The following is a 10,070-nucleotide window of genomic DNA, read 5'->3' as shown; positions in this document are numbered from 1 at the left end:
AAGGATATACCAAAGATTCATGTAAATCACAAAATGAAGACAACACATTGAAGATGGCCATGTGATTTGGGGAGGTTTTGTCCAACAGGGGTTACAAAAGGCCAGTGTTAGGTATCATGGGTCAGAAGAACACCATTGCTGAAAACTGCAGGGACACACTTTCACACCCAAAAGGGGGGCTATAACCAGAGAACAACTGTTGGGAAGGATGCAGACATAAGAAACTCCACACCTCAATGGCGGGGATGGGTGATGGCACAGCTACTTTGGAGTTGAGCGACTTCTCAATAACCTAAATGGAGCAATATTATGATGCAGTAATTCAATTTCTGAGTCTACACACACACACACACCCCAAATGGAAATAGACACCCCACAAGCTCTCCACACTCACAGCAGCAAAGCATATTAGCCCAAATGTGGAAGCCACTGGGACAGATATCCATCAACTGATGAATAAACAAATTGTGGAATATTTCTCAGTCATAAAAAGGAAGGAACCACTGAAAATCCTAGAATATACATGACCCTTGAGGTATTGCAAGAAGATAAAGAAGTCAGAGCACAAAGACATGCCCCTGAGGACGCTGTGGGCTTTAAATGCCTAGAGGAGAAAGGTCTTTATAGACAGAAATGAGGTAGAGGGAGCCAACAGCTGAGAGAGGTAAAGAATGCTAGTTGAATGGGTATGAGGTGGTGAAATATTTTTGAATGGATAGAGTGGTGGTTATTTAACACAGCCCACCAGAAACACCAATGTGTTTACTTTAAAGTATGTTAAAATGGTGAACTTTATGTTACATAATTTTCAAATAATCAAATCTACATAAGTAGAGAATACATTTGGTTATAGATTCAAAGTCTCAATATTTGAGAGATGGTTATGTTTCCCAAATTGACAGACTCAACCTAAGCTGAGGACAGTAAGAGGAAACAATCTTTAAGAACGTGAAAAAGTCCTCAATTTTAGACCTGTAACAACACATCATTAATCTAAAGCAGGTTTGGTGTGAGGAAAAGCAAACTGACCAGAGGAGCAGAAACAAAGCCTGCCCACCCACACTCACCTGATTTTTTTCATAAAGCTGTGACTATGATATGACAGAACAGGGGTTTTCAACCTGTGAGGAGTCCCATATCAGATATCCTGCCCATTAGAAATTCACATAACGATTCATGACAGTAGCAAAATTACAGTTATTAAATAACAGCAAAAATAAGTTTATGGTTGGGGTCACCACAACTTGAGGAACTATATATATATATATATATATATATATATATATATATATATATATATATGTTTTTCGAGACAGGGTTTCTCTGTGTAGCTTTGTGCCTTTCCTGGAACTCACTCTATAGCCCAGGCTGGCCTCGGACTCACAGAGATTCGCCTGGCTCTGCCTCCCGAGTGCTGGGATTAAAGGCGTGCGCCACCACTGCCTGGCGAGGAACTATATTAAAGGTCACAGGGTTAGGATGGTGGAGAGCCTCTGTGATAGGAGAGTAACAGTAATTCCATTAAATCATGACCAAACTCTTGTGTCTATTACATTAAGATTCGCTGACTCCATATGTGGAGCGAGCCCTCTCCCAGACCATATACAGGCAGTCAACTCCATATGGACTGCAGACCCAACTGACAAACAGCAAAGCATCTACCTCAGGGGATCCTTCCCTCTGCAGAGTCCTCAAACAAATGTAAAACAAATGAAACCTAGGCCCAAACACAAGCTCTACCTCATGAAAATGAAGGCAATAGGAAGAGGCAAGGCACAGAGAGGCAAGTCTTTGCTGCACAAATACCACAGAATGGCCTGTACCTATCTTATAACTCCGACAAATCAACTCTTTAAGTGAAGCCCCAGGAAACAGAAGTGGGTGCAGTCTTGAGTAAGAACTATATGCAAAGTTCACTAAGGGGGTGAGACACAGCTCAGTGGTTAAGAGCAAGAGGAACAGAGATCAGTTCCCAGGACCCCCATCAGACAGCTCACAACCTGTAACACAGCTCCAAGGGATCTAACACCTTCTTTTGGCCTCTGAGGGTACTGCACTCACATGTAGAAACCCACACATTTGCAGGATTTCAAAAATAATAAAGATAAAAATCTTTTAAAGAGGTCATTAAGCCGGGCGGTGGTGGCGCACGCCTTTAATCCCAGCACTTGGGAGGCAGAGCCAGGCGGATCTCTGTGAGTTCGAGGCCAGCCTGGGCTACCAAGTGAGTTCTAGGAAAAGGTGCAAAGCTACACAGAGAAACCTTGTCTCGAAAAACCCAAAAAAAAAAAAAAAAAAAAAAGAGGTCATTAAGTCCATAAAAAACTGCCCAACATCACTACCCATCATGAATACACAAATCTGAATTGCATTCTATACTATTTCACACTCATTTAAATGACTAATGTGAAGGAAGCCAATGAGAAGACTTGACAAGAATGTGTAGGAGCTGAAGCTGGTAATAGTGACACACATCTATAACCCCAGCACCCAAGAGAAGGAACAGGATGACTTCAAGTTCAAGGCAGCTTGGGCACACAATGAGACCCATCTCAACAATGTATAGTAGTCAGAACTTTCATAAACTTTTGATGCAAAGGCAAACTGGAAAACTTGCTTTTCATGCATAACCACTAAGCACACCAGCCCTCCTTCTAGATATACATCCAACACAGACATGCATGTCATCTCACACACACACACACACACACACACATACACACACACACTATATATATATATATATATATATATATATATATATATATATATATACCTTATACAACAGCCTTATTATATCCAAAACCAATAAGCTCATTGAGAGTAGGCCATATAAGTCCTATCATGTTCAAATCACAGATACTATACAGGAATGAAAAGAAAACCACAGTGACACAGAGGAATCTCACAGACAGGGCTATGAGAAAAAGAAGACAGACATAGGTATGTACATGGCACTATTCATTCATATGATCTCACAGTCTCCGACGTCCCACCACAGGGTGGGAAGTGACTAGAGGGAGCATGGAGAAGGCTGTAGGTCCTGGCATCACTTTAAGGTCTTATTTGGACCATGGCACAAGGCTGCAATCACTGTTAAAAATAGTATTAACAAGGGGCCTAGTCAATGACTGCATTTGTGCTTTGTTTTCTAACCTTTACCATGCAAATTTTGTGTAGGAAGGGACTCAACTTTCACTGGGAAAATGATGCTGCTCTTTAGAAACACCTCCTCATCCAGGCCTCGCAGACTGATGTAACAAACTGGCTACACACTGGTGGCTTGGGAGCAGCAGAGAGTTATTTACCATATTTTGGAAGTTATGAGTTCAAGATCAAGGCTCTGCCAGTTTGGCACCTAGTAAGGGCATCTGAGATCAAGGAAGGTACCTCCTCAGCATCCACACCTCATAGAAAGGTGAGGTGGTCTCCTGGGGTCTCTTTTCTAAGGTACCAGTCTCATCATAAGACCATTTACCTTCATGACCTCATCACCTCCAGACCACAGCACTGAAAGTCAGGACCACAGTGTGTCCCTCCACTTCACAAAAGAATGGCAATTAATATGGGGAGATAAAGTGAGCAACTCAAGGGTGAGTTTGGTGATGTTGATATTATTTGTTATGTATTTTTAAAGTTTGCTCTTTATGTGTATTTTCATAAAAATTTAAGTTGCATCAGCAATTTTAAATAAAAATTGAAATCTTTCCGATAATCAAAGTAAAAAAGGTCTGAAGGAATTTGAATGTGTACCAACCCTTAATATCTTCATTGAAAGCTCATGGAAGAAGATAAACACAACAGCCTGCCAAGCTCGGTCCACTCAGGAGCCATCTGATCTCCCCAGGCCAAGTTAGCAAGTCTGGAGTGGGTTTCTGGAGCATATGGCCTGGCTCCCCATCATGTGTCTCACAGCAGTCCTCCAATTGCTGTGTGTGGCTGGCTAGACACAAAATAGCAAAGGGCTTCCTAATAGAGGAGCACCATCCTGGGGACCCACCACATATCGTTAGCACAGTGGGAGAGAGGTTTTCAGCTCCTGGTGTCTTCCAGCATCTCGTAGAGGTTCCTGGATATTTTGAATATGGTCTGGCTTTCCTTGGGTCTTCTGGATGCTTTGTGGAAGCCTGAATGCCCTTGCAGAACAAAGGTGGCAGAGAGAGAGAGAGAGAGAGAGAGAGAGAGAGAGAGAGAGAGAGAGAGAGAGAGAGAGAGAAGAAGAAGAGGAGAGGAGAGGAGAGGAGAGGAGAGGAGAGGAGAGGAGAGGAGAGGAGAGGAGAGGAGAGGAGAGGAGAGGAGAGAGGGAAGAGAGAGGGGGAGAGAGAAGAGCGAGGAGAGAGATAGAGAGGAGAAAGAGGGGGAGAGAGAGAGGAATGAGAGAGGGAAGAGAGAAGAGAGAGAGGAAAGAGGACAGAGAAAGGAGAGAGGAGAGGGGAGGAGCGAGAGAGAGGGAGAGAGGAGAGAGAGAGGTGTACTCATTCATCACATCCAGAGATGGTTGATTCAATGGAAAGGAAAATCATCCCAAATCTAGAATGTGAAAGTGTACAAATGTGAGAAGATGAGACAGGCGATGTGACACTCAGCTGGCTCGGATGTGCATGCTGGAGGCAGAAGGCAGATCTGTGCTTTGGGGATTGAAGGACTGAGAAGGCAGTCAGCAATCAGATGGCAAGTGATCCCACCCAGAGCATCCCTGCAGGCCTCCTACCCACGTCCACATGAGGGGCTAAGAGACTAGTTTTCCGGGTCTTGTCCGACACAGCCACATAGACTCATGAGGACCAGCCACTCTGCTCAGGTGTCCTCTGGTGGCTGAGAACTATCACACAGGAGATTCCTACACTGATGCCATCATTTCTGGTCATTACTGATGCATTCACGTCACCCCACTGACTCTGAGAGCCAACCACAAGACCAGCCCAAGCAGAAGTCCTTCATAACCATGAGAACTTACCGACACATATTGGAAAAACCATGGCAAATGTCAATGAGAGAAGAACAGGCATGCATCCACAGCTGGCTGAGCACATCGCCTAGACAGGAAAGGCCTGCAACCTTATGCTCAGGATCCTTCCCAGGATGCAGAGTGACTCTAACATCAGCAGCCAATGGACTCACAAACTCAGTGATGGTTCCCATTTAAAAAATAACAATAATAAGGTTAAAGCCTCAGGCTGGTCTTGGGATGAGAAGTCCGGAGTCCTGCAACTCTAAGAGAAGAATCAATCACAACGGTCTGCCTGCTGCTGCCCACACTTCTCTCGGGCCGTGTGCTGAGAGTTGATACCTGCAAATGAGGACAGGGTGGAAGCAGGTGTGTGGAGGGTGACTGAGCCAGCCCCAGCATACACAAAGTGTGACTCTGGGGGATGCCACATGGCCCTCTTCTGCCTTTGCTCTTCCACAACAGATTCCCTCTCCCTTTGGGTATATTTACACAGCTAATACAACAATGCCCAGTTAAACACATCACATATACACTCATTTGTGAAATATATAATTACAGAGTTACCTAATGCTGTATAGAATGGAATGGGACCAAGCACAAAGGATGCACCCCTCTAGAGATGATAGTGGGGAGGGTCATTCCTCCCTCCCAGAAGCCAAGCTCCAAGATTTGACCTGGCCACATAGCTTGGATCCTCCTTGCAGGTTATTTGAAACTGTGGAGAGAAGCATTGGCATGTGTCAGGGTGGCAAGCGTCAGCATCCCTGGCGGACAGGTCCAGCTGTGTGGCCTCGTATGCCCGGCAGCATCTGCTGCTCTCACTCGTCTCCTGTTGCTGTGTGGCTCCCCCACATCATGCTAATGAGTTTCCTCTCTGCTTAATTCATACAGTGTTGATTTGTGCTTCTTGCAATCAAGACACTTTGTCCAGCAGACATTTAAAGAACCTTCAGAAAAGACGGCAGGAGTCAAGCTCCATTCACGTGCTGTGTATTCACAGAGAAATCACTTAGCCTCTCTGGGTTTCAGATATCCTGGCTGAAAAGCAATGGATTATGAGGTTCCTTAGAGTTTCCTACCACCTCAACATTGTGGTGTAGTGACTTGAACTGAGGGGTTGTATGATAAAAATCTCCAGAGGCAGAACATGAAGGAAAAAGTATAGAACAGTGAGCTTTGTGATGCTAGAGATGGAACCTAAGGTCTCTGCACTGGGCTGAATCCCAACAATGTATTCCATCCCAGTTCTCTTGATGTTTTGGTTGTGAATCAGGGTCTCACAAAGAAAACCAGCTTCCTCAGACTCCAGAAGGAGTTGGGATCACAGGCCTGTAACACCAGGTCCAGCCAGAACAATGGTGTAAATGTGGGGGTGTAGGTGCAAGTGCAGATGTAAATGTGGGTATGAGTATAGGTATAGGTCTGAGCATGCTCAACACATCATGAAGGTCAGTTCCAGTGTTCAGTGTGTGTATCAGTTCTTGGGTTTCCCTACCTTTTGTTTGAGACTGTATTCCTTGTTAGGCTGGAACTTTGCCAGCTGGCCCGAAAGCTTCCAGGAGACCACCTGTCTCTGTTTCCCTCACTGTTGCTGAGATGGAAGGTACATACCGCCATGACTAATGCTGCTTTTTTACACATGAGTTCTGGGGATGTGAACTCAGGTCCCCGTGCTTGTAAGACAAGCCCTTTATGACTAATCTCTCTCCCGTCACAAGCTCCGATATTTTTATTTTGGCTCACCAGAAGGCATGAGATGCCCTGGGTTCCTTCAGAGGAGACACTGGACTCTTCTACTGAAGTTGGGGATGTAAATGGGGGAGGTGAACTTGAACGTATTCCATTATATGAAATTCTCAAGAACAAAGAAAAATTACACTTGTCAAAGCTGATGGCAAAAAGGAAACAAACTAAACACAGGGCTTTTAATATGAAGGCTCTGTGGACTGCACCACCCCCACCCTGACTAAGAAACCAAGACACTACAAGGTTAATTCACTTGCCTGGGTCACCTGACTCCTGACTGGCAGATCATCACATGAGAGCCAAATATTCTGACTGAAAATGCAGGGGTCTTTGTGACATATGACTGTCCCTCAGCCAGATTCTCTGCAGAGGAGCCCAGCACATCTGTTCTCTCCCCTGTGGCTGTGAGTCAGGCATGGCTAGCCTCTGCGTTTCATTCTGTTACTGTTCTTACAAGGTCTATGGTCTCATTTTTTCTTTCATTGTTTTTCTTTCAAACCTCAGTACAGTCCCTTTTGAACAATGCTCTGACTAATCTACCTGGATTAAAAAGAAGCTAAAACCAATATTTCTTTTCTGATTTCATACAACCTATTTTATCCATTTTAACAAGAGATTAGGTCATAAAAATGGCATGTAAATCCACAAAATAAACAAAGTCACTTTCCTTTGGACTCTAGACAAATAACCTGAAAATAATCCTGACAAGATGGTGTTTGCACAGTCAAAAAAAAAAAAAAAAAAGCTCCAAGAAATAAATAAATAAGGAAGTCACAGCCCTGAGGCAGCCTCCCTCCTGCTGCCGCTCACATTGGGAGATCTATGACTCCTCTCTCTGGGTCAAAGTTAAATGAATTCATTGGCAGAGCCTATAATTAGTGTAAGTGGCTCACTCTTCCCAGTCTTCCCAGTGCCTGCTCCATGGCATCTGAACGGTGAATGGGTGCATTAGGAAGGAGCGGGCTCACTGGGAGTGAAGGGTCATGGGAGCTAGGAAGGCTCTCCCTGCCTCTCCTGCAATGTGGGAAGCTGATTTTCCATGTGGGCAACAACTACTGGCAACTCCATGATTTGGGACTGAATGACTGTAGGACCAGGCGGGACAGAAACTTCCATCTATACCTGGGTACCTTCTACACAGTGAGCAAGGCTCACCTCACTCTAAGAAAACCCAACCTTTGGACTAGCTCCAGCTGGAGAAAGTAGGTCACTGCTGACAGAACAATGACTTTCCTTACACGAATAACCCAAATAACGAAGCACTTACTTCTAAATCAAAACATAAACCCTCTGGTTTGTAGCCCTCCAATAAGGGACACACTTGTGTACAACGAAGGGCACACCTCAGTCTTTGTGAAGTCATGCCTGTAATTAAAGTTACACAGTGAATAAGATAATAATAGTCCTCTGCTCTTTGATGTAACTGTGACTAGTGACAACATTTACATTGAGTTCGTGATCAATACAAACTAGATCTGAATGCATGGCTTTTGAAGTTTGACTACAAAAATAGTTTCCTATCCAAATCACAGATATCTCAAGTTAATTACCAACCTTATGTACCTGGACAGACAGTATTTGCAGAAATACTTCCATTTGCCCATTCATCCATTGTGTTTGAAGAGAGACCGTGTCAGGTGCAGAGGCTACATACAGCTCAGTCTCTGGAAGCATTCTACGATGACATGTTATGAGTGTTGCTCAGCAACCTGGGAATTGGGAGATGAGTGGCTGAAATCCAGGGAGCCTGGAGGCAAAGACTGTAACTCCAAAAATAATAGTATCTTTAATGGAAGTCACATTGAAGAGTTTGGAGAGTGGGTGGACTTGGGAGATGCCTTCAAGACTAATTCCTAGGCTTCCGGCACCACTTTGGAAATGAAGGATATAACATTCTGAATCAAGAATGAATTTGGAGCTAAGGGTGTAAGCTCAGTTGGTATCATACTTGCCTAGTATGCATGAAGCACTGGGCTCCAGGTCCAGAATTGTATAAACAGGGCATGATGGTACTAGCATTCAAGAGGTGGAGCCAGGATGCCTTAGTTTATTGTCTTACTGCTGTGATAAAACTACCCTGATAAAAGCAACCTAAGAGAGGGTTTATAGTGGGTTGTAGTTCAAGGGATAGCCCATCATGGAAGGGAAGGGAAGGCATCAGGGGCCTGAAGCAGCTTTTGTATCTCATGCACAGTCAGGAAGCAGTGGATGAATGCATTCATGAGTGCTGTACCTCACCTCCTTTCTCTGCTTTACACAGTCCAAGATGGGTCTTCCCACATCAACTAGTGTACTCAAGATAACCCCCCATATCTGTGCTCAGAAGTCCGTATCTCAGATGATTCTAGACTCTGTCACATTGACAATTAACATTAACTGTCACACAACAGAAGAGCCAGAAGTTCAACATCATAGCTACACATCGAGAAAAAAAAGTCAGCAAATTGACTAAGGAGAAAAGGTACTTTACATTTTCATACACAATTTTGTATACATGGTCCTGACCAGATGTGACAGATGTTCATATCTTTGCCAATTCCCTCATTTAAACCATTGTTCAGATGCACTATCAGTTACATTTCACCACTGACCTAGCAAAAGCTTGTTGTCCTGTATAGTTGTGAGACATTAAAAGTTTAGCCACTGTTTATAACGTTGTTTAATTTTATCATGAAAGAGTGCTAAGTTCTTTAAGTTGTATCTGACCTGTTGAAATGATCATGCCTCCTGCCCTTCATTGTGAAAGTACGGGGAATCATGTATTTAATCTACATATGTTGAACCACCTTGGGGATGACTCCTACTTGATCATGGTGAATGATCCTTTGACTGTGCTGTGATTTCAGAATACAGGATCATAAAGAAAAGTCTCTTGGATGGTATTGGGAAAAACTGATCTCCACGTGCAGAAAAAAGAACTGGAGTCCCATTCATACCATACGAAAAACAACTCAAAGTGAGTTAAGCTGGAATATAGCTGACATGTGTAAGGACCCATCTTGAGCTCTAGAATATATATATATATATATATATATATATATATATATATATATATATATATATATATATATATATATATATTTAAGGAAGAGTCAAAAACAATAGAAAAGCCTGTGGAAACACCAGAATAAAACCCAGGAGAAGCAGAACAGCATGAGTCTAAAAGTGAATTCTTAGAGATGACCCTCAAATGCATGTACCATAACAAAGCTAGGATAAGGGAACTCCATGAACCCCAAAGGCTCTGCACCATACAGCAGCATGCTCAGAAGAAGGAGACAACCCACAGAGCAGGAGGAAGCATCTGCACAGCATGCATCTGAGAAGGAACTCGTTGTCACAATATATAAGAAACTCAAATAATGCAACAGCA

General features: G+C 43.5%; 1 long non-coding RNA gene across 1 annotated transcript; it reads right to left on the bottom strand.

Moving 5' to 3' along the window:
* Positions 1-5,125: 5,125 nt before the first annotated feature.
* On the bottom strand, positions 5,126-8,107 carry LOC131897702 (uncharacterized). Its single transcript, XR_009375767.1, has 3 exons — positions 7,965-8,107; positions 6,695-6,806; positions 5,126-5,290 (listed from the first exon to the last, which is right to left on the bottom strand). It is a non-coding gene; the product is annotated as an uncharacterized LOC131897702 (long non-coding RNA).
* Positions 8,108-10,070: the final 1,963 nt, after the last annotated feature.

The sequence above is a fragment of the Peromyscus eremicus genome, chromosome 22 (assembly GCF_949786415.1).
Source record: "Peromyscus eremicus chromosome 22, PerEre_H2_v1, whole genome shotgun sequence".
In the NCBI taxonomy this organism is placed as follows: Eukaryota; Metazoa; Chordata; class Mammalia; order Rodentia; family Cricetidae; genus Peromyscus; species Peromyscus eremicus.
Note: the sequence above shows the minus strand (reverse complement) of the source record. Positions and strands in the feature narration are given on the sequence as shown.